This window comes from Canis aureus, chromosome 33 (genome assembly GCF_053574225.1).
Source record: "Canis aureus isolate CA01 chromosome 33, VMU_Caureus_v.1.0, whole genome shotgun sequence".
In the NCBI taxonomy this organism is placed as follows: domain Eukaryota; kingdom Metazoa; phylum Chordata; class Mammalia; order Carnivora; family Canidae; genus Canis; species Canis aureus.
In genome coordinates, this window is record NC_135643.1 from 33,733,622 (window position 1) to 33,761,509 (window position 27,888).

The following is a 27,888-nucleotide window of genomic DNA, read 5'->3' on the forward strand; positions in this document are numbered from 1 at the left end:
CATGGACTCAACATGGACTCCTTTTCCTTTATTTCCTATAATCCTTAGAATTTTACTTCAGGAAAAAAATTTTTTTAAAAAGCAAAGTAAAAATTACTTACTGAAATAAAAATGAGAAACATACTCAACCTTGAAATAATCATTTTGGAAATAACACATTATAAGATTTTTTTTTTGATACCTAATCAGATAAAGAAAATATAAAATCTCCAGTCAGACCCAAGGTGTATTATGGAAACATAGCTTGAAAGTAACTGATACAAAACAAAATCAAAATTGAATCTTTCCAATAGCTTTGTAACATGCTTGATATATTATTGTAAAAGGATTTGAAAAAGGAAAGAAAAAGAGTTGTTATTGCTCTTAAGTGCTTTAGTCAGTTAAAATGAACATTCCTGCTCACTTGATAGAAAAGCCTTGATTTTTATAGAAGTAAACAACTTTCTGTTCTTCATGTGCCTTCTAGGGTAGACTCTCATACAAATGAGACAAACATTGCATTCAATAATGCAGTGTCCTACAAAATCTGGTGTTGTATTTCAGGTCTCTCTGTTCTTCATGACTAGTATATTCTGGCATATAGAAGAAACTGAGTAAATGCTTATTAAGGAATTAATGGACTCTGGTATTAGTGTATCAATGGGTTGTTTTGGCTAAGTTGATCTCCTACACCAACTCTTGGTGAATGATTGGCCACATTTCTATAATTATAAAATAAAGTTAAGTTTTGGACATGTGTTGACCTATAATCAACACAAAGGCATCCTAAGGACTGCTTTTGACTTCATATAAAAAGATTAACATCATCTTAGCTAAATAATGCTTATCAAACACTGTCTTGTCCTAGGAGTTTTATTTATGTCCTTGGTAGAAGCAAAATCTTCTCTTCTCTCCAACTAAGGATGTGGAATAATGAGGAAGGGACCACCTGCTTAGCTGGCCAGATGTCTTATGATCAGTGAAACACACACAGGAGATTGAGGCCAGATCAGACTTATCTTCTAGTTATTTATATATGCCTTCTTTAATCCACAAAATGTTGGAGGCAGGGAGCAGGCATTCAATAATAGTTGCTGATGATGAATTATTTTTCCAGTAAACATTTACTGAGTTCCTCTCAGTGCAAAGTACCACAGGTATTAGGAATGAAGCAGGCAACAAAACTATTTGCATAACCCTCACGAAGCTAATGTTCAAAATGTACACAGATCAATGTCAAATAAGCAAAAATACACGTAAGAGTCTAGTAAGTGCTCTGAAAAAAAAAATGGAGAAGAGTAAGGAGTAACAAGAGAAAGGAAAGAGGAGGCTATGTGGAGAAATCTTCATTAATAAAGTGAATTTTGGGGGTGCCTGGGTGGCTCAGTTGGTTAAGTGTCTGCCTTTGGTTCAAGTCATGATCCCAGGGTCCTGGGATGGAGCTCCACATCCAGCTCCCTGTTCCATGGAGAGCCTGCTTCTCCCTCTCTCTCAGCCTGCCACTTCCCCTGCTTGTATGTATGTGCTTGCATGCCCTCTTTCATGCAAATAAATAAATTTTAAAAAATATAAAAAAATAATATGGTGAAATTTGAGGGGAAACCAGAAGGAAATGAATAGAGCAAATCATGGAGATGGCTCAGAGAAAATCTAATAGAAGACTAAAATTGATGTGTCTGAGAAACAGCATGTCTGGAATAGAGTGAACAAGAGAGAGGATAGCAGGGTAAGAGGTCAGATGTATGAGTACGCTCCTTTTTGGTGGGGGAGGGAATTTCAGGGGCCTATAGGGCTTTGGAAGAGGACATTAAGGGCTTTGATCTTTCCTCTGAGCTTTAAGGGAATTCACTACAGGCTTCTGAGGAGGGGGAGACCGTTCCACTTGTTTTAAGAATAACACTGTAACTGGTGTTATTCTGAAATATATTGTAAGGAAGCAAAGATTGAAACACAAAGAAATGAATGTAAAAAGCCAGGTGAGAGAAAGATGGAATTTCAGGCAAGAGTAGTGTCCCTGGAAGCATACATGTGGTCAGATTGAGGATATATTTTGAAAGCAGAGCTGACAGGTACTGTTGATAGATTAGATGTGGGATATGAGAGAAGGAAAGGAATAAAGTATGACTTTGGTTTTGTTCTGAGTAACTGCATATGAGAATAAGTGAAGATGCAGGAGCGGCAGGCTAAGGCAATGGGGGTAAATTACAAACACCCAATATACATCTTAGTGGAGAAATAAAAAAGCTCATAAATGAATTCACTCTTTAGTGAATGAAATCTACTCTTGGCCTCCCTGAATACAACATGAAGAGAAGATATCAGCAGGTGCCTGGTGGTTCAGTCAGTTAAGCAGTTAAACTCTTGGTTTTCGACTCAGGTCATTGAGCCCTGCAATGGGTTCTTTCCTCATTGAGAAGTCAGCTTGTGATTCTGTCTCCCACCTTCCTCCATCCTCTAAGCTCTCAATTAAATAAATGTTTTAAAAAAAATAAAAATAGATATCAGAACATTATTGTGTTTAAGAGCAAGAGCTCTGAAGTCAGTATTTGTATGCTCTAATCTTGATTCTGTCACATAGTAACCATGTAATCCTGGACACTTACTTATTAACCTTTCAATGCCTCAGTTTCTCAGTTGTAAAATGAGGATAATAAGAGAATCCCTCCAATAGCCTATTGTGACGATTAATGGAGATAATATGTCAAGAGCTCAAAATAGTTCATTGTACATAAAAGCCCTGAATGTGATTTATTAAATTACTATAATTATTAAATGAAAAGGAGTTATTATTTAATAAAAGTTGTAAATTTCATAGCAAAAATTTGACCAATTTAATTGTATAAAAATATTGTAGGAAATAAAATCTTTCATACTTGTGGTTGGTCCCTAGGCAGTAACTATAGGATTATGACAGTTGGGTTTCAGCAAATGGGCAGCCTGAGGAAGAACAGAGGCACTTGACTAAATGAGGAAACTTTAGTTCATACCCTGACTACCAATAGTTTGTTCTTCAGTCTTGGCAAAGTACAAATGGATCTGGGCCTCCATTCCTCATATACAAACTAGTGAGCTGGAGTTAGATGGATCTCAGCTATCCACTTCACCTAAAACAGTGCATTGGCTTCAAACTTTAAGCAACATTTCTTATAACATTAATTATATAAATAAAGAGTAAATATTTTTCACAAGGACTCACAAAAGTTTCTTTTTTAAGTAATAGGCACAACAAATTATCACTTAGGAGTTAGCTCATTTCCTTTCGATCACTGATTGCCATATGATGCTCTTCAAAGCTAAAGGAAGTAGAGAGCAAAATGCCTTTCCAATAATTATGCTATTATTTTATGTAGAAATGTGTTCCCTTAAAAGTAAATTTAATTCTTTGAGTTCAAAATCATTGTTTTCCATCATTTTTCACTCTAACAAATATCAGAGTGCTTAATACAGTCATTTTTCATTATTCATGGAAGTTATGCTCTACAAAGTTGTCATGGACAATTAATAAATACTGAACCATTGTTTCTGGGGGAAAATACAGGGTTAGCTTCCTGAAAATCTCCTGTCACAATATTTTTATCAATTTATCAATATGTAACCTTGCTTTATATGTGCTTCTAGTTAAAGAAATCTTAATCTATAGTGCTGATTCATTAATGATGAACACACAGCCAATAGGGCTATAACTCACACCTGTAGGAAGCTTTCCTATAAAGCCTATCTAACACATGTGTTTGTTTTTTTTTCATATTTTCTACATAAGGCACATCACAGCCTTTCTAAGCTTAGAAACAATAAACACCACTTCAGCATTATGCTTGGGGACCATTCTAAACAGAAAAATCACCAACAAAAAGCACAAAAATGTGACATTAAAGAGTGAAAAAGATATTTGTTTCAACTATGAGAGCTGATACAAGAAAGCTGACCATGACCATGTCAGATCTCAACTGGGAATGCCATGCACATCGGGTGACTCCAACTTTTTGCTCCTCTGCATGTGTCTGTGAATGTCCAAGAATGACTACAAAAGCAGTCAAATCGGAAGTCAAATATTGAAGAAATTATAAACAAATTTTAGCAAGCAAGTGAATTTGCAAATATGGAATCTATAAATGAGGACTATATATATTTCCACATGTAGTTTCACTTGATCATGGCTCTTAGCTCTTTAGTTATATTTAACTGTTCTTTAGCACTATCAAGTATCAAATAAGGTTAATAACCACAATACTTAATTGTAGATGAGGAGATCAAACCTATGTGGTTAATCATTTATAAAGTAAAACTTTTTAATATATCAGTTATCATTTGATCAATCTACCTAATAATCTTACCTTTTTTGATACAATCTTCCTAAATATTTAAGACTTTATGTATAACCATAAACACTATTAGAAGAATGCCTACATATGATGACACTACGTTAGATACTACACTAGCAAATTACCTTGCAGTTTATAACCTACTATAAGATTGGCTTCTATTCAGGAAAGAACATAAGAAAGAGAAATGGAATAAGAGATATAACCTCATTAATTTTAAAAAGCCATCTTTAATATTGAAGTATGATTAACATTAATGTGAAAATTATACTTAAAAATGGCAGTAAAATCGGAAGTCTAGGTGACCTTTTTTCTGGATTCCTACCATAGAACAGTGAAATGTGAAGAGAGTTTGGTATATATATTACCTTCTCTGATCCTCTCAAAGGGCTTATCTTTCCTCCTACAAAGCCTCTGGATGTTCAAATTATTCATTATTTCACAAAATATTTGGGGCTCTCTGGTAAGAATTCTCAAGATTATATATGTATATATGTATGTATATATGTATGAGTAAAAAAAGTAGAAAAGAAAGGTAATTAAAATGAAGGCAATTCTTTCTATTGGTAAAAATTGACTCCTTTTAAAAAAAACTATTTTCATTTTTTAAGGGCAATAAAATCTTAGAAAATATTATTTCAGTGTCATATTGGGAAATTTGTAATTCTTAATATCTCCTAAACAGAAAGGTTTTTGAACTAGACCATAGGTTTGCCTGAACAATCTAAGAATTGAAAAATGAATGGCTATACCTGTTCCTCTTGCTTTATGTTACCAATAACTCAATGTAAAACTGCACTCAACAATGGCAAGCACAGGTGGGAGAACATTTTCACAAACTTAAAAAATTACTTATTTCTACAACTCAACAAAACAAAATCTAAACAGTAAAAAAATACTGTAAATGAACCATACACTGGAATTAAGGGACTAATGTTTTTTATTTCAAGCATATTCTTTCAATTGGCTAATTCATTACACATACACACACACACACACACATTATGCAAAGTACCAGACTGACCAGAACTACTCAATGGGCTGAACCTCAAAAAAACTTTTAGAAACTGCTGATGTAATTGAATCATCTGAATAAATAAGTTTATATCAGAAATTCCTAGAACCTAGAGTAACAATTTCTGTGTGATCATTTGTGACAGTCAATTCTGAAAACCAAAAATGGGCTCAAAATAATTTTAATAATTTCTTTTCTTTTAAAGATTTATTTATTTATTCATGAGATACGCACAGGGGGAGAGAGAGAGAGAGAGAGAGGCAGATACACAGGCAGAGGGGAAGCAGGCTCCCCACAGGGAGCCTGATGTGGGAGATCCTGGATCCCAGAATCACGCCTGGAGCTGAAGGCAGAGGCTCAGCCCCTGAGCCACCCAGGCATCCCAATATTTTTTTTTAAGGAAAGATACATGGCATCAACAGACTAAAAGTAAGCTTTTGGTCTCTTAAACTTTCTCATTAAGAAATGACTCAGTTAAAATTATATTCCTTATAGCATATGTATAAAAATACATACACACGCATACAACTGGAAAATCTTACACAAAATGATATTTAACATTACTACATGAAAGACATTCTGATATCTTTTATTAAGTATTTATTTTATTACACATAGTGGTAATGAGTCACAATGTACAGTTCAAAAAAACCCTGACACCAGTATTTGTCGTTATCTCTCCCAGTTCAGGGCCTCAGTGCTAGTAGTGGATTGATGTAATAGTGAAAAAGATTTCATTTATTTTTAAGTTCCTTAGATAATAATATATGTAATACAAGTTTACTTCTGTCAAATTATGTTCTTAGTAAAAATAGAAAAGATAGAAAAATTCTCCATCCTGCCATTTTTCTCTAACAGTTCTCAAATCAAACCTCCCTTAGGCAGACTCATACAAAGGAAATGATGTATAATTTGTAAAGTTTTTTAAAAATATATTTCATTTATTTATTCATGAGAGACACACGGAGAGAGAGGCAAAGACGTAGGCAGAGGGAGAAACAGCCTCCCTGTAAGGAGCCCAATGTGGGACTCGATCCCGGCGCCCCGGGGTCACTCCCTGAGCTGAAGGCAGATGCTTAACTGCTGAGCCACCCAAGCGTCCCTAATTTGCAAAGTTAAAAAGCTCTTCAGGGGACATTTACGATATTGACTAAGATCAGCGATTTAACTTAGCAGATAATGAATCAGGTCCATATTATCCCATAGACCAGGCAATATAGACATAAATTCAACACTTTACTTCGGCTCATCTGTATCTTCCTTTCTATTCACATCTAACTCAAGTCACTGTACTAAATATCCACTTGTTGGGTAGCAAAAAAATTAATGTTACTTTCAATGAAGAGAAATATTTACATAGATCTACCACTACATCTGCCACCATTTTATCATTAATGTACAACTGCCAATATCTCCAGGATAAATGTCAATTCTGTATCAAGAATTGGATATTATACTGCTAATGTCTCAAACCACAGCAGTATGCTACCATACTCACTGACAAAATAGAATATCCATGCAAATCTTGTTCCTCGACAATAATCAATCCTCAATCTAAATATGGAAAAGGTTTGTCAGATTGGACAATCCGAGGTAACACGATTGCTTACGAGCTGCAAGGGAGGCTGAAACTTTGATTCCTGAATTCTAAATTGGTAAGGTGGGACTCAAAATTTTATTTCCCAACTTTAGAAAGACTATTTAAAAGATCATAGGATACAGCAATTATCTACCACACCTATTTTGTGTAACGTGTAATTAACACAACATAATAAAGAAATCAAGTTCCAGAATTTCAGACTTATCAGAGACATTAAATATCAACTACAATGTATCCTCTTTGTTGTACCAAACAAGTCCAGGGGCTATGTATTTATATAAACCAGAGCGCCACACTGTTATTCCAAAGCAGGAATGGTTTTTGTATTGGGCTGTCCAAAGATCTCCTCTTTTGTTCTCCTACCCCTAATGCTATCTGTGAGCAGAGAATGCTCAATTAAAAACATAGGGAATTACACTGAAGGGGTACAGTTAGTGATTTTAAGAAATATCCAGACTGGTTGCAGTTGATACCTCTACTATCCAACAAACATTCCCCTCAACTGAGAGAACCTGCTAGCCAATGATTTTGTGATTTGTTGCCCATGAGTCAGAACCAGGGTTCCTGAACACTGACATTCAAAATAACAATACATACAAAATAGCAAGTCAAATGCCTTAGCAGGATGATCCTGAACAAAACAAAACATTAACTGGGTAAATATTGTCTTTGGTGTCTTTGCCTTTAGTTAGGTTAGAACATGAAGATGAGTGAGGGAAGTACGTAGTGGTGAAACTGGTGCCGCAAGCCTGCTTGCAAGTAGCAAGGCAATCTAAAAAGTAATCAAAAAAATAAAAAATAAAAGAGAAAGAGGTACACACCCACACTGAGTGAAGAAATAATGTTCTGGATAACAGTCATCTTCATGATGGTGAAAGTTAGGGTGTCTTTACAGAGTTCTATCTAATTTAGAAGTTTTGAAGGACAGACAACTTACCTTAAATGACACATTAGACCAGACAGATTTAATAGATATATACAAAACATTTCATCCAAAAGCAGAATATACATTATTCTCAAGTGCACATGGAACATTCTCCAGAATAGATCATATGTTAAGCCACAATACAAGTCTTCACAAATTTAAGATTGAAATTATAACAAGTGTGTTTTCTGACCATAATGGTAAAAAACTAAAAATCACTTACAGGGGGAAAATGAAAAATCACAAATATGTAGAGATTAAACACTATGTAATTGAAAGAATAAAGAATCAATAAAGAATCAAAGGAGCAAACAAAAATACAGTGAGACAAATGAAAATGGAAATGCAATGTACCAGAAAATGGAAATGTAATGTACCCAGTTTTGGGGCACAGGAAAAACATTTCCAAGAGGGAATTTCAAAATAATCCAGGTCTATCTCAAAAGATGAGAAAAGTTTCAAATGAACAATCTGATTTTATCTCTCAAAGAAACTAGAAAGGAAGCAACAAATGAAGCCAGAAAGAAGAAAAAAAGATCAGAGCAGAAATAAATAGAGACTAAAAAGACAATACAGAAGATCAATGAAACTAAGAGCTACTTCTTAGAAAAGATAAACCAAATTGACAAGCTTTTGACTAAACTTACCAAGAAAAAAAAGAGACCTCAAATAAGTAAAATCAGAAATGAAAGAGAAGACATTATAACTTTTACCATAAAAACAACAAAGCACTAGAGACTACTAAAAACAGTCAAAGACCAACAAATTGGACAACTTAGAGTAGATAAATTCTTAGAAATATACAACCCTACAAGATAGAATCATGAAGAAACAGAAAATGTGAATTAACTGATCACTAGAAAGTAGATTGAATCAGATCAGTAACCAGAAATCTCCCAACAAAAGTCCAGGACCAGATGACTTCACTGGTAAATTCTACCAAAAATTCAAAGAAGTAACACCAATTCTTTTTAAACTTTTCTAAAAAAATAAATAAAAGAAGATAAAATGTTTCTAAACTAATTTTACAAGACCAGCATTACCCTGATACCAAAACCAGACAAAGATACTACAAGAAAAGAAAATTATAGGCCAACATTCCTGAAGAACATAGATGTAAAAATCTTCAACAAAATATTAACCACACTCAACGACACATTAAAGGGTAATTCATAATTAAGTGGTATTTATTCCAAGGATGCAAAGATAGTTCAACATTTATACATACATCAACATGATACATCACATTAACAAAATGAAGAATAAAAATCATATGATTATCTCAATTGATGCAGAAAAAGCACTGGGCAAAATTCAATATCCACTTATGATAAAATCTCTCAACAAAGTGGGTACAGAGGAAACACATCAATATAATTAGGCTATCCATGACAGGCCAATAGCTAATAACACACTTAATGGTAAAAAGCTGAAAGCCTTTCCTTTAGGATAAAAAAAGAAAAGACAAGAATGTCTGTTCTCCCCACTTTTATTCAAAACAGTGCTGGAAGTCCTAGTCAGAGCAATTAGGCAAGAAAAAGAAATAAAAAGCATCCAAATTGGAAAGGAAGAAGTAAAAGTATCACTATTTGCAGATGACATGACTTTATTTCTAGAAAACCTTAAAGATGCCACAAAAAAACTGCTAGAACTAATAATTTCAGTAAAGTAGCAGGATACAAAATCAATGTACAGAAATCTGTTGCATTTCTATCCACTAACAATAAAATATCAGAAAGTGAAATTAAGAAAACAATTCCATTTATAACTGCATTAAGAAGAATAAAATACATAGGAATAAATTTAACCAAGGAGGTGAAAGACCTGTACATTGAAAACTATAAGATATCAACTAAAGAAACTGAAGAAGAAACAAACAAATGGGAAGACATTCTGTGCTCATGGATTGGAAGAACTAATACTGTTAAAATGTCCGTACTACCTACAGAAATCTATAGATTCGGTGAAATCTCAATCAAAATTCCAACGGGAATTTTCATAGAAATAGAACAAAGAATCCTAAAATTTGTATGGAATGACAAAAGACCCAGAATAACCAAAGCAATATTCAGAAAGAACAAAGGTAGAGGCATTACACCCCCTGATTTCACCTACATTATAACATTAAAGTAGTCAAGACTGTGTGATATCAGCATAAAAGCAGATACATAGATCACTTTAACAGAAAAGAGTCTAGAAATAAACCCATGCATATATGGTTCATTAATTTATAATTAAGGAAGCAAGAATATATAATAGAGAAAAGATAATTTCTTTAATAAACAGTGTTGGGAAACTGGGATAGCCACAGACAAAAGAAATTAAACTACTATCTTACATCATACACAGAAATAAATTCAAAATGTATCTAAAGACTTGAATATAAGACCTGAAACCATAAAACTCCTAAAAGAAAACAAAGATGTCAATCTCCTTGACATTATTCTTGGTGATGAACTTTTTGATCTAGCTTCAAAAGTAAAGGCAATGAGGGCAAAAATTAACAAGTGGGATTACATCAAACTGAAAAGCTCAACAAAGGAAATCATACACAAAATGTAAAGACAACCTACTGAATGGGAGAAAATATTTTCAAATTATCTATCTGATAAGGGGTTAATATCTAAAATATATCTATAAAAATTTACATAACTAATTAGCATAACCTTGATTAGAAAATGGGCAGCAACCCTGAATAGACATTTCTCTAAAGATCTATTAATGTCCAACAGTCACAAGAAAAGATATGCAACATCACTAATCATTAGGGAAAAGCAAATTGAAACCACCATGAGCTATCACTTCACATCTGTTACAATGACTATTAACAAAAAGACAAAAAATAACAAATGATATAATAAAATGGCTATGGTTATGTAAATTGGTATAGCCATAATGAAAAAAAGTATGGAGATTCCTCAAAAATTTAAAAATAGAACTACCATATGATCCAGCAATTCCACTTCTGGGTATTTACCCAAGGAAAATAAAAATGCTGGGATGCCTGAGTGACTCAGTCGTTGAGCATCTGCCTTCAGCTCAGGGCGTGATCCCAGAGTCCCAAGATCTAGTCCCACATCAGGATCCCTGAATTGAGCCTGCTTCTCCCTCTGCCTCTGTCTCTCTCTCTCTCTCTCTCCTCTCTCTCTGTGTGTCTCTCATGAATAAATAAAATATTTAAAATTAAAAATTCTAATTAAAAAAGATACATGCATATATACACACACACATTCACACACAAATGTAATTCTATTCAACCATAAAAAAGAATGAGATCTTCCCGTTTGCAATGACATGGGGGTATTATGCTAATAATATTCAGTTAAGCAGAGAAAAACAAATACCATATGTTCTCACTTATATGTTCAATCTAAATACCAAAACAAAACAAAATGAAACAGAAAATGAAATTCATTGATACAGAGAAGAGATTGGTGGCTACCAGGAAGGAGGGGTCAAGTGGGTAGGTAAAATAGATGAAGGGAGTTAAAAGGTACAAACTCTTCATTTAAAGCATGAGATGTAACATACAGTATGGTGGCTATAGTTACTAATATTGGATTGTATATTTGAAGATTAATGAGCTTAAATATTAAAAGTCATCATAAGAAATACATCGTAAAAATTAAGTCTATGGACACAGAAAAATGTTTTTTAGGAAGAAACAATATAATGAGTAATTCAGACCAAATACATAGATCCTTCTCAGACTGAACTGGAAAGTGGCTAGAATGGCATAGGATCTCCAAGTACTAAAAAGTATCACAAAGTAATGTTTAGTGCATACATTCCTCAGGGTTTCTATTCCTAGGCATAAGGTCATTCATATGGTACCTTGTTTCCTACAACCATCTGCTCTAAGTGGATTAATAGCTGCTTTCTTTTGCAAAGACCAAAGTCAGGAAATCTGGCCACAAACCATAAATTCTTTTTTTTTTTTTTTTGACAACTTTTAAAACAGCTTTATTATTTATTTTTTTTCTTTCTTTTTTTTTTTATTGGTGTTCAATTTACCAACATACAGAATAACCCCCAGTACCCGTCACCCAATCAACTCCCACCCCCCGCCCTCCTCCCCTTCTACCACCCCTAGTTCGTTTCCCAGAGTTAGCAGTCTTTACGTTCTGTCTCCCTTTCTGATATTTCCCACACATTTCTTCTCCCTTCCCTTATATTCCCTTTCACGATTATTTATATTCCCCAAATGAATGAGAACATATAATGTTTGTCCTTCTCCGAGACTGACTTACTTCACTCAGCATAATACCCTCCAGTTCCATCCACGTTGAAGCAAATGGTGGGTATTTGTCATTTCTAATAGCTGAGTAATATTCCATTGTATACATAAACCACATCTTCTTTATCCATTCATCTTTCGATGGACACCGAGGCTCCTTCCACAGTTTGGCTATTGTGGCCATTGCTGCTATAAACTATAAATTCTATTGAAAAATGTATTAGGAATTTTACAGGCAAATCAATTTGAAGAAACTAAATGTAGACATGAAAAGGTATTATATGTTAAAGTTTTCATTGGTTTTAACACTGTATATGCACAAAAATACATTTTTTAAAGGTTATCTGCTTATTAGTTTGTCTCTCTCCCAACTTCAAGAAGGGGACAATAGTGCAAACGTAATTCCCACTGCATGAGGGTTTTATTTCCACACAAAGGCTACTTCAGCATAGTTGTCACATTTACTTATTTCTCTTAAGATGGCTACTTTCAAAGGACATGATTAAAATAGCCTCACAGAAAACATGATCAATGTGAGGAGGGCAAAATCAGTGGCATCGACTGCAATAGGACACAAAGTCCAATAGGAGCAGCTCCAAACAATGTCATTTGTAAATCAATTAAAAGCTGCATTCATAGAAATCAGACATTCAGTTTACCAAACATAATCAAATTAGACTTCCAGGGGGAATTAATGTCACAGTATACTTGGTCATTACTGCAGTTGTCCCTTCAAAAGGATAAACAAAAGAATCCCAGGCCGCCAGAGCCATCAGGGAGAAAGTGCAGAGGCAAGTGTGGGCTCTCCACACAGAATATCGGGCGTGCAGTCCCCACTTGGCCACTTGCTGGGTAACGGTGTAAGATGCTTCTATGCCTTAACTTCTTTACTTCATTTGTAGACATGAACACAACACTGTACCGAGCTCAGAAGGTTACTATGATGATTGAACGAGATAATGTATACAGGGCATTTAGCGTCATGCCTGGCATGTGACATACAATTCAATAAAATGTTAGTAGTTGATATAATTTTAAGAATCATTTTAAAAATGTGCAATCACATAGCAGTTGGAAGGGATGGAACATGTTTTATTAGAAATATTTCTGGAAGAATCCTTTGCTTTTAAAAATAGGACAAAAAGCACAGTCTGATCTGTGGCAGAGGCCTACAAAACACTGAGAAGCCTTTGCCTTCCAGAGTGCTGTTCACAAACCAGCTGCCATCAAGGTTTCTCTGTTCTTCCTTCCCTTTTCTGATCCTCCACAGGTGTCTATATTTTCATTTTCACACTGGGGAGAATCAGCAGTTTGAATCATGGCTGTGTCCACAGCTGGCTTCTGACATTTGGCTTATCTAACAAATCAGAAAATGGAGAGGGCCTGAGATTTCTCCAAGGAGAGAGCTCTTTCCAAGAGTAGAGAGAACTGGGCAATTAATATTAACTCAGTAATTAAATGTAAGCTACAGTATTTTCTCTATCTCTCTGATGAGGAAAGAAAACTTGGTAAGTAAAATCCATAACTTTAATGAGGAGAGAAAGAAAACACAACATCGAGCACAACAGGACATTAAGTCCAATAGCAGCAGCTCAGTAATGACATTTGCAAATCAGTTACGAGCTGCATTCACAGAAATGAGATACTCACTGCTTATTTCCCTCAAAAATTCTGACTCCAAGGTACAATTAGCATTACACTATTTTGTTTCCATGTATTAATTTTACAAACATTTCTTGAGCACCAAATCGTGCCAACAAACTTTCTAGGTATTGAGGAATCAACAGCAAACAAAACAGTCTCTGACCTCACTTCCACCCATCTGGGAAGGCAGCCAAAATGTTCTCCCACACCTATCTAGAACAAAGATGTATTAATGACTGGAATGGGCAAGATCTTCTGAAGTTTATTTAGAAGGCCAGACTGTCCTCTATCCAACACACATGTACCTAGTTCTGTAATTATCCTCATGTAATGGTGATAGCAAAAAAACCATAGCAAGAAAGAAAAAGAATCCCTGTCTTTATTGTGGGAACATATCAACAAAGGTGAAGGGTTCATAATTGCTTGGTGATGGTATAACAAGTAAATATTTATATAAAGATATAATTGATGGCTTACATAGTTTGAGAAAGTACTTTCTGGTAGATTTTCCCAGTCTGACTTGTAGGAAAGAACTTATCAAAATCAAGGTCTTTCCTTTGATAAATACTCATATTTCCTCTTGGTATGCATAAATCTAAGCCCCAAGATCTCTGAATGCAGATTACATTCTCAATCCAATTTAGATGGCATGAATATTACTGTAATGGTTTGACTATTATAAAAACACAAGAGAAAGTAAGGTCCTTTCAATATCTAAAACCTTATGATTTAAATAGGGAATTACACCACAAGTAATGGGCACTAAGATAGGTTTTTTATATGTTGGATTTTTTTTTTAAAGATTCTATTTATTTATTCATGAGAGACAGAGAGAGAGGGAGGTAGAAACACAGGCAGAGGGAGAAGCAGGCTCCATGCAGGAAGCCTGATGTAGGACTCGATCCCAGGATCTGGGATCATGCCCTGAGCCAAAGGCAGACGCCCAACTGCTGAGCCACCCAGGCATCCCACACGTTGAATTTCTAAACCTCATTATACTGTGAGGTGGTCTTCTTAATTTTACAGGTTTTTTTTTTTTTTTTTTTTTTTTTAAGGAAAAAGAACTTGTTTCTGAAAACATAAGTAGTACAAAGATCTAGGACTCCAAAATGGTCTGTTGTACTTGAAAGCCAGTACTTTCAAACCAGTCTTTAAAACATTGATTTGTTGAGTACTTATATTTAACCCCTAAAGGAAAACAGAGTGGGCATAATGTGAATCAGGGAGTAGAAAAATGAGAATGTAATTGTGCTTATGCTTTCTAGTTAGTACCTTTTTGTGTTTTACAGGAAATCTACATTTATGGTTTATCTGCTAAGTTTACAGTTTATCTGTAACAAATGAGGAGGAATGTCTTTAGCAAGTGTGATTGATATATGCTGTATATTCTGCTGACAGGAAGCTGTACAGCCGTGTCTGTTGTTAAGGCAGGTACCCATCTTGGCTGCTTGGTACTCAAGCCATATTAGTTGATAAATATTTTAAATATCATTCCTGGTTACTGTCAACTGTTGATTTTTTATCTTTAACCCTGAACTCCCACCAAACTGCAGACTCATAGCAATGACTTATTTGACACCTCCACTTGAAGGTTCAGTTGGTATTTTAACTTTACATGTTAACCAATCCTCTACTCTTCCAACATATCTCCACCCCTAGCCACACCCATTTCCACCTGGGGCAACTATATCCTGCCAGTTTCTCAAAATTCATCTTTGAATCCCTTCTGTATGTGACAACAAACCACCATATACCCAGTGCCACTTTTAAAACACACCCTGAATCTGACTGTAGTGCTCCTTCTCCATGGCTGTTGCTCTGACTCAAGACACTGGTCCCAGCAACTATCTTGGAACTGGTCTCCCAGGCTCTGCTTTGCCCTTGCAATTGTCCAGCAACCTAGTAGCCACGGCCATCCTCTTAAAACAGAAATCAGATCAATTCACTTTTCTCCTCAGAACTTTCCAAAACGTTCCTATCTTAGTCAGCTTGGGCTGCCATAACAAAATACCACAGATTTAGGTGGCTCAAACAACCCACACTTACTTCTCACACCTCTAGAGACTGGGAAATTCTAGCTCAAGATGCTGGCAGATCTGGCTCCTGGTGAGAACTCTTTTCCTGGCTTGCAGAGGTAAGCCCTCTCAATGTGTCCTCATATGAAGGGGGGCAGGCAGCACTCTGGTGTTTCTTTATCTTCATAAAAGGGCACTAGTCCCATCCCGAGGGTCCCCCCTCTCATGTTAACGTAATTACCTCACAAAGGCCCTACCACAAATATACCACATTGGGAATTAAGGCTTTAACATCGGAATTTGAGGGAGGCACACACGTTCAGTACATAACACCGTATCACTAGGACAGAAACTGAAGATCCTTACTACAACCTAGAGGCCTCTGTCACCTATCTGGTGGCATCACCTACAACCGCCTGCCCCCTCACTCCACACCATACCAGGCCACATGGGCCTATGTGTTGCTCTCAGCCATGCCAGGCAAGCTCCCAACTCACTAGCCCTGCAAGGCTCATTCCTCCTTGGGAATTGCAAAGTCTGTTCTCTCACTTCCTTCTGGGTTTAGCTTCCTTATCACAATTTGTTTATCCTCAGCCCCTGCCAGCAGAGTATAAGCAGAATAAGGCCTAGAAATTTTACTAGCTTTGTTCAGTCATATCACAGGTACCTATAAGAGTAAATAACACGACAGATATTCAACAAGTAGTTGCTAAATGGATGAATAAATGAGTAAGGCTGATATCATAGGCCAAATGTCATTCTAAACCTGCAATGATTTTCCTACAATTTTCAAAATAGTCTTAACATCCAAAATTGAACATAGCCTCAATTTTGTTTTATTTTTCAAAATAACATAAAATATATTGTGCAGGATAAGAAATTTGAATGAGAGTAAAGAATAAAATGGAGTTATTTTAAGTCCCATTAGCAAGTTTCATAAACTTATGAGCCCTTATCTTTCCTCTCTTGGTTTCATTTGGGTTAGGTTTCAGAAATCTTCATTCAAGAAGCTAAATGCATTCTTTTGTTTTGGTTTGGGCACATAATTAACAATCTTTAGCAGCCAACAAACAATAATCCAACTATTCAGTATATCCTTTGAAATCTATCATCTATAGATTTACTCTGATATAAAACTTGGACCCAAATTGCTCTGAAGTATCTATCCAGTAAGATACCATCTGAATGTTGTTTTCAGAAACTACAGAGGTGTAAGGTTTTTTTTGCCTGTAGATTGGTTTGTAGGCATTTTACTGTGCAGGCCCTTGTTGACTAGGCAAACGAGTTGAAATGCTCTTGAAATAATAATTTTAAAATTTCATACAAGGGCTCTGAGTCTCTGAACTGGTTCCCTAAGGTTCTACACCAACAAAAAAGAATGGCAGCCTTGTCCTCGTGCATCCTTGCTATCCTCCCTCTCCCAGATCTGGTATGTATCCACCTCTCTTGGTACCTCCCGATTTGTAGCTGAAGAGCCTGACCCACTGGTCACCCAAATTTCTGAATCCTCTAAGCAGAAGGTATGAGCAAGTGTATGCAAATGATTCTGTACATTTGTATGGACACAGTCTAAAGAAACCTCAGATGAAGAAAAGGGAAGCCTGACTGGGAAGATGAGGCTGAAAACTATAGAGCTGAACAGAAACACATAAAACAGCTCCAATTAGATGAGTGTGTGTGTGTGTGTGTGTGTGTGTGTGAGAGAGAGAGAGAGAGAGAGACAGACAGAGAAACAGAGAGACAGAGACAGAGAAGGAGACAGAGAGAAATAGAAAGGAGGGAGAGCATGAGAGCAAGTGAGAACCAGAGTACAAGAAGACAAACGAGGTAGGTGTTTGGAGCAAGTGGTGTGAGGATGAGAGTCCCCAGCAAGCAGTGTCCTCTTTTCTAAGCTGGGATTCCTACCGGGATATCTTCCTAGGGGGAAGGTTAGATACTTACAAGGAGCAGGATACAATGTTCTCTCAGTTCTGCCAGGTGCAGTTTTAGGAAAACAGAGGTAGGAGGCAATTGGATCAGTTTATGGCTTTAGCTGAGAGAGATTCAGAGAAAAAAAAAAATAAAGGAATTTCACCATCACTAAGCAGATACCTGCTTCTAAAAAGCAAACTCATCAGGGCTATGTTCCTATCCAGCTTCTGTTCAAGCAACTCTAGAGAAAAATACTATTCAAATATTCCCCAGATCGGGGGGGCACCAGGGTGGCTCAGTTTGTAAAGCATCCGACTCGGTTTTGGCTCAGGTCATTATCTCAGGGTCCTGTGATGAAGCCCCATCGTGGGTTTCAAACTGAACCCGAAGTCTGCTTGAGATTCTCTCTCTCCCTGCTCCTCTCCCCACTCCCATACTCTTTCTCAAATAAATAAATCTTAAACATATATACACATGTATGTATATATGTGTGCATATATATGTGAGTGTGTATGGATGGGTGGATTGATGGATGTATAGATATTTTCCCCAGATCTGCCCCCAATTTGATCCAACCAACAGGAAAGGAATGACTCAGACACAGAGTCAATCCAAAGTGCTCTGTTAGGGGGAAAACGTGGTAGGGGCAGAGCTTTCCATCTGAAGTAAAAGGTAACATTTTCATCTATTTCCTCCTCCTCCCAGGTAGCTAATGATCTAGGCTCACTGTGAATTACACAAAAAAATTATACAAAAAATGAACAGTAAATTGTGAAAGCAATATAAACAGACATGATTATTATGTTATAGTTTGTGCTAGACTTAATGGCAACTTATGTGCTAGGACCTGAAAATAAAATGTGAATGAGGTCCCTAACACCAATGAACTAAGTCTGGGGGTAATATTCATAGGTAAACACATAATGTATAAGAGTAGCTGCTAGCCTGCATAGCACATTTTAAAAAGGCAGCCCTTGTAAGGCAGCCCTTGTATCAGTCTGACTCATCCCTTTAGCTAGATACCTTCCTATACTGAAAACCTTCCCCAGACTACCCACTAGAGGTGTCAAGAATGGCAGAGGGTTCATGCCAGAGATAAGGCCTAAAAAAATTATATATGCTTGGAGGTAGCAGGAGGGGGGACAGTTTCCCCACAAAAGCAGTATGAATAAAAAGGCATCAAGAAAAGATGGTAAACTTCGAGACTGGAGGTGGGGAGGAGAGAGGATATGGTCTATATGGCTGGACAGTAGAGAACAGTTAAGGAAACTGAAATGTAAAATATTTTGCAAAGTTGGGATTTTAGAATTTAACTTGAGGAACTAGAGAACTGTAGAAGGATTTTAAGAAGAGGAGTGACAGATCTGATCTGCACTCTTAAAAGCCCACTTTCTGGGGCCCTTAGTGGCTCAGTCAGTTAAGTGTCTGCCTTTGGCTCAGGTCATCATCCCAAGCTCCTGGACTGGGACCATATTGGGCTTACTGCTCAGCAGGGAGCCTGGTTCTTCCTTTCCCTCTGCTCCTACTTCTCCCCCTGCTTGTGCTCTCTGGTTCTCTCTCAAACAGATAAATAAAATCTCTCTCTTTTTTAAGCCCCCTTTCTTAGAAGCAAAATGGAGAGCTGAGAAGAGGAAAGGTTTATTGGAGCCTGTCCTGTGGTATGTGGGTAAAGAGGAAGCAACAAATTTAAAAGTCATTTAGGAAGTTAAGTGAAGGGAATTGCTAAGTGATTATATAAGTTGGCAAGGGAAAGAGAGGTGGGCAGGATAAAACCAGGTTTCTGGCTTAGGCAAGACTAGAAGGTAAGGCAGGGAACACAAGCAGAGAAGCAGGTTTGGGTGAGGGTCATGTAGGGCAGCAGGGGAAAACAAGGTCCATTTTGTATATGGTATTACTATTAAGGTACCAGTATACAACATTCAAGAAATATTCAAGTAATAGGAAGCCCATCTGAATAGAAATATTAAGTGGGGAAAAATTGGTATGTGAATGAGATGCCCTGGTTAGATTTAAGAGACAGGCAAAGGAAGAGAAATTCAGGAAGAAGACTGAAAGAAAATAAGTTGTTCAAGACAAAGAAGAAATCTAGAATACACGACATGTTACAAAAGCCAAAGCAGGTGACTCACTCTTGCAACTATAGAGAGATCAAGTAAGACCAGAACCTAAAAAATTTCACTGAACTTAGTAATAAGGAGGTGGCTTCTAATCATGAGGAGAACAGTTTCACTGGAACATAAGGGAAGAAGCCAGAATGTAGAAGCTGAGGAAATGGAAACAGAGTGCTTCTTTAAAAAAACAAATAACAAATAACTGTTCAGTGAAATGGAAATGGGAAGGAATGGGGAGGAATTACTTAAATAACTGTTTACATAATTTTTTAAATGTAGAAGGATGGTTACCCAGCATTATCCCTAGAACAGACTCACGTCAACTTCTATGTCTGGAGAAAACATTGTTCCCTCCTTAAATCTCAGAGGTATTCAAATCTGCTCAATATTCTGCCTAAAACACTGACAGACAACATGAGACTCTCTCTTCTCTATATATCTAATTTGGGCACTTAATTACATGCACTTTTAAACTGCTGAGTATTTTCATTTGCAAATGTCCTAGCTTCCTGCACAAGTAGGAAGCCCCTACCATGTCAACAATATTTGGTGCCATGTAGGCCACGTCCTAGGGCTTTATTTAAATAAAAAGTAATGCAGCTGCACAAAGAGCGCACATAGCTTTGAGCAGAGGAGGAAGTAAAGAACAGAAGGCTTGTAGAGTAGAACTGTGAACTTTGGAATCAAACAAATGTATTTGAATCTTGGTTCCACCCTTCATAAAGTAAGTCACCCTCAGGCAAATTAATTAATCTGAGACCGAACTTCTTCATAGGTACAAGATACACAGCAGGTGCTCAATATTTATTAAGTTGAATCAAAAAATGGAGAGGATAATACCTGTAGAGTAGTTGTTTAGAAAATTAAATATGCTCATTATGGTAAGTGTTTAGACAACGGGTTTCAGTTTGCAAAATGAACATTAGGATAAGGTTAAAAATGTGGAATAAGAGGGTGAGGGAATGGGTGAAATAGGTGATGAGGATTAAGGAGAGCACTTGTGATGAGCACTGGCTAATATATGGAATTGGTGAATCACTAAATTCTCCACTTGAAACTAACATTACACTGTATGTTAACAGGAATTTAAATAAAAACTTAAAAGTGCAAAATAAGAGATATGCTACAACTTCAAGAAAAAGAGAATGACCGAGCAGTATTACAAAATCATTTATAAGTAGATCTATAATCAAATTATATTAGATATAGCAGGAATTATCTCTTATATAACTCAAGGATTAGCAATTAAACAATGAAAACACCAAATAAATAAATCCTCAGAAGTGAAAATCTTTCTCAGAAGACCAATTTTATTTCTTCAGTCTGTATCTATTCAAATATATGCCTTAAAAAATGGAACTTTGGACGGAATGGGATTATTTTGTCTTCCACGATACTAGAGGTAAGCTGTATTGCAAGGACAGTAGCATTAGTGTGCAGAGGATGGTGTGGAAAGTTGGGAGGATGGAAGATCAAGGCCAGAGGTAGCTATCACAGGTTCAGCTCACTAATAGGGCTGTCTGCAAAGTCACACATGGGGGCTCATGAGTCCAGACTTCAAGTGTGTAGAAAAAATGGTCCAGAGCCCAGAAAGTCCAAGTCCAAAGACAAGAGCTATGTCAGAGTATCAATTACCAGCGGTAGGACAGGGTCTGGGACTCTGTTAATGGTCTTTTGAAACCAGGGAATTCTGATAAGTTGTTGACACAAAGTAAGAATTGTTCACCATGGCTGGCCGTTTGCAGTCTACATCTATACACAAATAAGTGAGACTGGGTCAGTATTTCCCAGGCTCAGCAGAAGAAACCAGCAGCCTCGCCTTCCACCGACCATCTTGATAACCTACTGAAATGGCTCTGTGCCTAGATGGGGTTTTCTCATTTCTCCCACCAGGGGAAATTTGTTATATCTGAGGTGCCAAGATGTTCAAAAAATGGTATTGCCTTTTCTGAGCAATATAAGGCTACCCATCAGGGCTCACACTACATTGCCCCATCCTGGTTAAACTGGGCAGAGAGTTTAAGGGGATCCAGGTCAGCTCCAAAAGTGCAAATACATTTAAAGAATACAGGGATTTCCTCATGAGATATTTGCAAATGAAGATAAATATGTTCTCTTCTGTACTCTCATAGAAAGGATCCTTTAGTACATCAAAATTAGTTCATTCTCGCTTATACCTATTGTTGTCAGAATGGTTTCATGTTATTAATAAAGGCAAAATCTCAGCTGAGGCCAATCATTAGAGAGGCAGGCCCTGGTAGACTCAGTATGTTTTGGGAAGCACAGGGGAAGATTAAATACAAAAAGAAAAAGACCTCAACAATAGCAGAATAAGTAGAAAAGATAACACCCTGTCAGATTCATGGCTTAGAGAGCAGTACATCTGCCAAATAAGGACAAACCTGGCCTAGGTTTTATACACGGCAAAAGTTAAAAACTATGAGGAAAAAGTCAGGGCTCAAAGTTATTTTGGAAATAGTGCATGTATGTGTAAATTCAGATGTACTCTGAAACAAAATCAATTTTCAAGTAAAATAAAAAGGTAAGCTTTGAGTGATATCCCCTTAAGATGTAAACCAAATTTACCATCTGTAGGTTAGGTAGGTGTGGTAGTTGGCTGATGAGGCAAAAAGAGGTGGGCAGCAACTACCTAGAAGCCCATTTATGAAGTGTCTGTGGCTGCTTTGCACTACAATGACAAAGTTAAAAATAAGGGCAAGAGATCACATGGCTGCAAAACCTAAAATACTTACTATTGGGTGCTTTACAGAAGTAGTTTGCCAATCCTTGCTTCAGAGACTTTAAAAGAATCGGTGAGGATAGGATGCTATTATGAAAGCATAAGTTAGGCTGACAACCAGTACTCTTTATTTACTCAAAAGTTTGATAATTTTATCTGGACAGTAGGCATTGGTTTTGAAGTATGGAACAAACTAATGGCTATTCCATAAAGGTCTAAGAATGAGGCTCACTATCAAATCAGTAAATGATCTGGCAAGAGAAAAAAAATGGTGATATTTATTGATAGTACAGTTCTGCTTCCTGGGGTATCACTAAAATGCTCCCTAAGGTGGAGAAGCAGCTGGCAGTTTTAGGTATCAGCCAGATAAAAGAGACAATGACCTTGACATTCAACAAAGATGACTCATGTTCTCCAGGTTGCATGGGAAATACGTCAAAGATTACCAAGAGGGCTCTGGGCCAAGATTCCAGCCAGTAGAATGGGAATTTCAGACTAAATGATAAGGATTGTTCAGGAATACCAGGCAGCAAAAAAGAGGTATGCTAACTCATATGGTTTATTGATCTTCTAAACCAGGTAGGATCCATATATTTGTTCTCCTGCTTTTGTAGTCTTTATTTAGTTATGTACTTGCCCTAGCCCACTGATACTGATTTTAGCCAGAGGAAAACCTAAGTTCTATAGACGAGCCCTCTACTTGAATAAAAACGCTGTGTCATAAGTTGAAATTTATATTTTTTCCAATAGAAGTGTTTGTTCCCCTTCAGATTATCTACATTTAATAAAAATTTATGTTTATTGTTTAACATGCATCATTTAATGTGTGACATTTATTTGTTGAGCACAGACTTGAAGCCAAACACTATTTTTGGTACAGGGGATACAATTAGTAAGCTAAGTCCCAGCCTTCATTGAGGTTTTACATGCTAGTGGGTAGAAAATAAATCAACAAGTAAATATTCAGTATCATGATAAAGGCTATAGAGAAAAAAATAGAGGAAGGAGGGAAGAAGACAGGGAGTGCAGGGTGGGCATGGGGGAAGGAGGCTGCTTTTTTTATGCAGAGCTATTAGGGAAGGTTTCCTGGATGAGGTAATGGTTGAGCAATGGCCTGAAGGAAGGGAACTAGCATTCCTGTGGGGAGTAGAGGGTAGCAGTGCCCTCAGGAGGGACACATAGTGTACTCATGAACCCCCCAGGGGCCAAGGGGCTGGGGCAGAGCAAGTGAAGGGGAGAGAAGAGCTAAGATCAGGAAGGTAAAGGGACAGGTGATCCTTGTGGAAGGCTTCACACCATTGTGAAGGCTCTAGGACTTGTCCCGAGTGAAGTAGGAAGCAGAGGACAGATGTGATCTGACTCAAACACAGCAAGAGCAAATCTGTTAAAAGTAAGTGGGATATTACCACTTCACCAAACATTAAAATATTCCCAAATTAAAAACAAGTAACATCAACATACCTGTTCACTTATTGTCTCAAAAAAATAACATTTTCTAGTTTTTGGAAAAACCTTGGGAGAGAGTTACAACATTCTTTTTTTCATTTTATTGGGAAACGCTTTGCAACTGTTTTTATCATATTAACACATCACTGATTTGGAATAACTAGGGAGACGATCTATGAAAATTGGTTAAAATATTAAATAATCTATTTAAATAAATTTCACTATCCTTTAGCATGTGAAGTAAGAAATCAGGCTTGCCAACACTGACTAATAAAAGTTGTTTTAATAACAAGATTTCTTTTGGGGGTGGGGGGTGAGAGAGAATCTTAAGCAGGCTCCATGCTCAGCATGGAGGCCAACCTTGGGCTTGATCTCACGATCCTGAGATCATGACCTGAGCTGAGATCAAGAGTTGGACACTTAACCAACTGAGCCACCCAGGGATTTCAAATAAACAGATTTGTAAAGGATTGTAATTAGCAGATGTCAGCATCAGTCTACACTAGGTTAACTTCTAAGGATACTATCTAAGGGATACTTCAAAATATCTCAAAACAGTTTATTCTCTACATGAGATACATATCCAAAATCTTAAAAAAAATCTTACATTATTCCTTTTCTTAATAGTATATTTGGGGGGTATATTAGTAATATAAAGGTATAAATAGGCATAAATAAATGTAAGCCTAGTTTAGCTCAGTGTCTGTCCAGTGTTTTACTTACCAAGTGAGCTGGGTGATGCTTCTCCATTCCACAATCAGGCTGCATCTCCAACCCAAAATGCACACTTTACTAAGATAGGAGTTGAAGTGAATAGAAATTTGTAAATCTTTTACAAAGATTACAAGATCATTAAGACTACTATGGGAGTCACATTTAAGATTAAGGGACCATTCTACTATGTTTCTTCAAAGTAAGTTTTGTTCTGTTTTAATATGAAATCTATGGTGAAAGGTCCATATTTGGGCTCTACTGGTCTCTGAAAATTTCAAACTACATAAAAACTTTGGGGTCAGTATGCAATTTTATAGAGAAGGAGAATCTATGACTATAAAAGTTTATCTGAACATGGTTCAAGATCCAAAAGTGATAAAATCAAAAAGGATCACAATGAAGATAAAATTACTTCCTAGAGAATTACTGTTCTTTTTATGATTCTTGGGATACTCTCATTTTTTACTTCAATATTGACTTACATAGTTTCTCCTAGTTTTAAATTAAAAAAAAAACTTAAAATATAAAAATACCCTTTTTCAATGATTCAGAAAAATTTTTTTAAAGATTTTATTTATTCATGAGAGAGAGAGAGAGAGAGAGAGAGAGAGAGGCAGAGACACAGGCAGAGGGAGAAGCAGGCTCCATGCAGAGAGCCTGACGTGGGACTCGATCTTGGGTCTCCAGGATCAGGCCCTGGGCTGAAGGCAGCGCTAAACCCCTGAGCCACCAGGGCTGCCCAGAAAAAAATATTCTAATCTGTAACTTGATATCACTTATGGCTGACATTTAAACTAGTTATTTTTCTACTCTTTGGTTAAAAGAGAATATTTTAGAAACTTTTATTCACAGGATAGTTTATACAAGTATCATTGCTTACTTGTTCTTCATTAAAGGGGACATATTGACTAATTTTATTTTTCATTTATTTTTTGACTAATTTTATATTATATATATATATATATATATATATATATATATATATACACACATATATATATGAAAATCACATGGGTCCAGGGCTAAACCAAGTAAGTCTAGCTCTTCGCTGTATTACTGTTATTGTTGCTCTTACCTTAAATCAAGGTTTCCCAATCTCAGCACTATTAATATTTTGGACGAAATAATTCATTACTGTGAGGGGCTGTCTTGTCCCTTGTAGGATTTTAGTGGCATCTGAGGCTTCTATTCAATTGATACCGGATGGGCACCTTTAGTTCTGATGACCTAAATGCATAGTGCCAAAGGTCCCCAGGAAGAAGAAAGAGTAAAAGCTACAAAATTACCCCAGGTTGAAAACCTACCTTGAATCGATTCTTTGGCTTTTGGGGATGGGGGAAGGGGATTGGCCTTATCTCATTTCTCTTGTCCATATTATGAATGTATTCTTAGAAAGTGACCAGGAGATGTAATTTAATTTTAAAGGGCAGATTTATAAAAGAAATATCAAAAGAAAAGGTCACTGGAATAATCTATAGAATATGAAAATGACATTTGAAAACCATGTTTTATCAGAGCGCTTCTCTTTAAAGTTCCTAACAAATAAGTTTAAAAATATATTTGGTACTACTACCTTTAATTTTTTTATATTTATTTTAAGATTTTATTTATTTATGAGAGACACAGAGAGAGGCAGAGACACAAGGAGACAGAGAAGCAGGCTCCATCAGGGAGCCCAATGTGGGACTCAATCCTGAGACTCCAGGATCACGCCCTGGGCCAAAGAGAAGCACTCAACTGCTGAGCCACTCAGGCGTCCCTGGTACTACTACCTTTTAAATGAGACACCAGGGGATGGCAACTGGCAGAAGAAAAAATATGATCTTCAATATATTAATTTTATTGTAGCTCTACAAAATCAAACCTGTTAATAAAACATAGACTTAGTCCTTTCCTTATAAGAGTAAATACTGATATAAGCCTATCTAAGATCAACACATTTTAACTATTATTGCTAAAATGAAAAGAAGGGCAGCCCGGGTACTACTTACTACTTATTCAGAAGATACTTTGAGAATCCAGCTTGACTATCTTTACTTCCTGCATGAAAAAAAGGACCCAAAACCAAAGGTCTAGCTACCCTTCAAGTCTTGGTCTAAGAGGGATGATCATAACCATTGCCAACAGCTTCCACCCTGAAGAGGAATGCCCAAATGGGAAAAGGCTTAGAGTTTTTAGGAAAAAGTGAATGATCCAGCTTTTACATAGTGTTGTTTGTCATTTCTATTTTTCCTTCTTCGTCCATTGCCCCTCCAAAAAGGTATTTTCCAATCTTCAAAATATACTTTCACCAGGGGTACCTGGGTAGCACATTTGATTAAGCCTCCAACTCTTGGTTTTGGCTCAGGTCATGACCTGAAGGTCATGAGATAGATGAAGCCCCAGGGTGGGCTCCAGGCTCCGTATGGAGTTTCCTGAGTATCTTCCCTCTCACTCTGCCTCTCCTTCTCATGTGCACGCACACGCACACACACACACACACTCTCTCTCACATAAATCTTAAAAAAAAAAAAAAATACTTTCATGTTCTCAATTCAATTAAATTTCTAATTTCTCCCAACTTCCTTCCCCTCCTTTGTTCCCTATTCTTAAAGAAATATACATCTCTCCACTCACCCAAACTAGAAACCTCAGAAAAACCACGTTCTATTCCATTTACTACAGTTTAACTGCTGCCCAAGATCTCCTAATTCTACCCTCACAATATCTCTAGTATCTTTGCCCTTCTTTCCATTTCTGTTCTCATTACCATGGTTTAGAAATTCATTATTTGCCTTATATATAAATTAATTTTCAAATGCTCTTTCAACACAAATTTATCCTGACTCCAAAAAATTATGTTTATTACTGCCAAAATTGTTCTTCTAAGAAACCAATATAATCATATGAGTCAAATAAATAAATCTTTAATAATTCTTCATTTCTAAAGATTTAGAGATCAAAAACTTTGGCATAGAAAAGTTGACGCTCTGTTATCATTCCTAATCAAGCTTTATGGCCAACACACCAATATACTCCAGTCATTCCAGGTTTTCTATTATTCTTTTTATTTAAATTAATTAACATATAACATATTATTTGTTTCAGAGGTAGCAGTCAGTGACTCATCAGTCTTATATAACACCCAGTGCTCATTGCATCACATGCCCTCCCTTAAAGTCCACCATCTAGTTACCCCATCCCTCCCACATCCCTCTCCTCCAGCAACCCTCAGTTTGTTTCCTGTGAT

General features: G+C 36.5%; 1 protein-coding gene and 1 long non-coding RNA gene across 30 annotated transcripts in view; both read right to left on the minus strand.

Moving 5' to 3' along the window:
- The window catches only part of CAMK2D (calcium/calmodulin dependent protein kinase II delta), a 302,138-nt gene that overhangs the window by 165,039 nt on the left and 109,211 nt on the right, over positions 1 to 27,888 (minus strand). The window lies entirely within an intron of this gene.
- Positions 11,948 to 27,247, minus strand: LOC144303992 (uncharacterized). The gene is made up of 4 exons (XR_013370960.1): positions 26,651 to 27,247; positions 24,669 to 24,737; positions 17,679 to 17,769; positions 11,948 to 13,435 (listed from the first exon to the last, which is right to left on the minus strand). It is a non-coding gene; the product is annotated as an uncharacterized LOC144303992 (long non-coding RNA).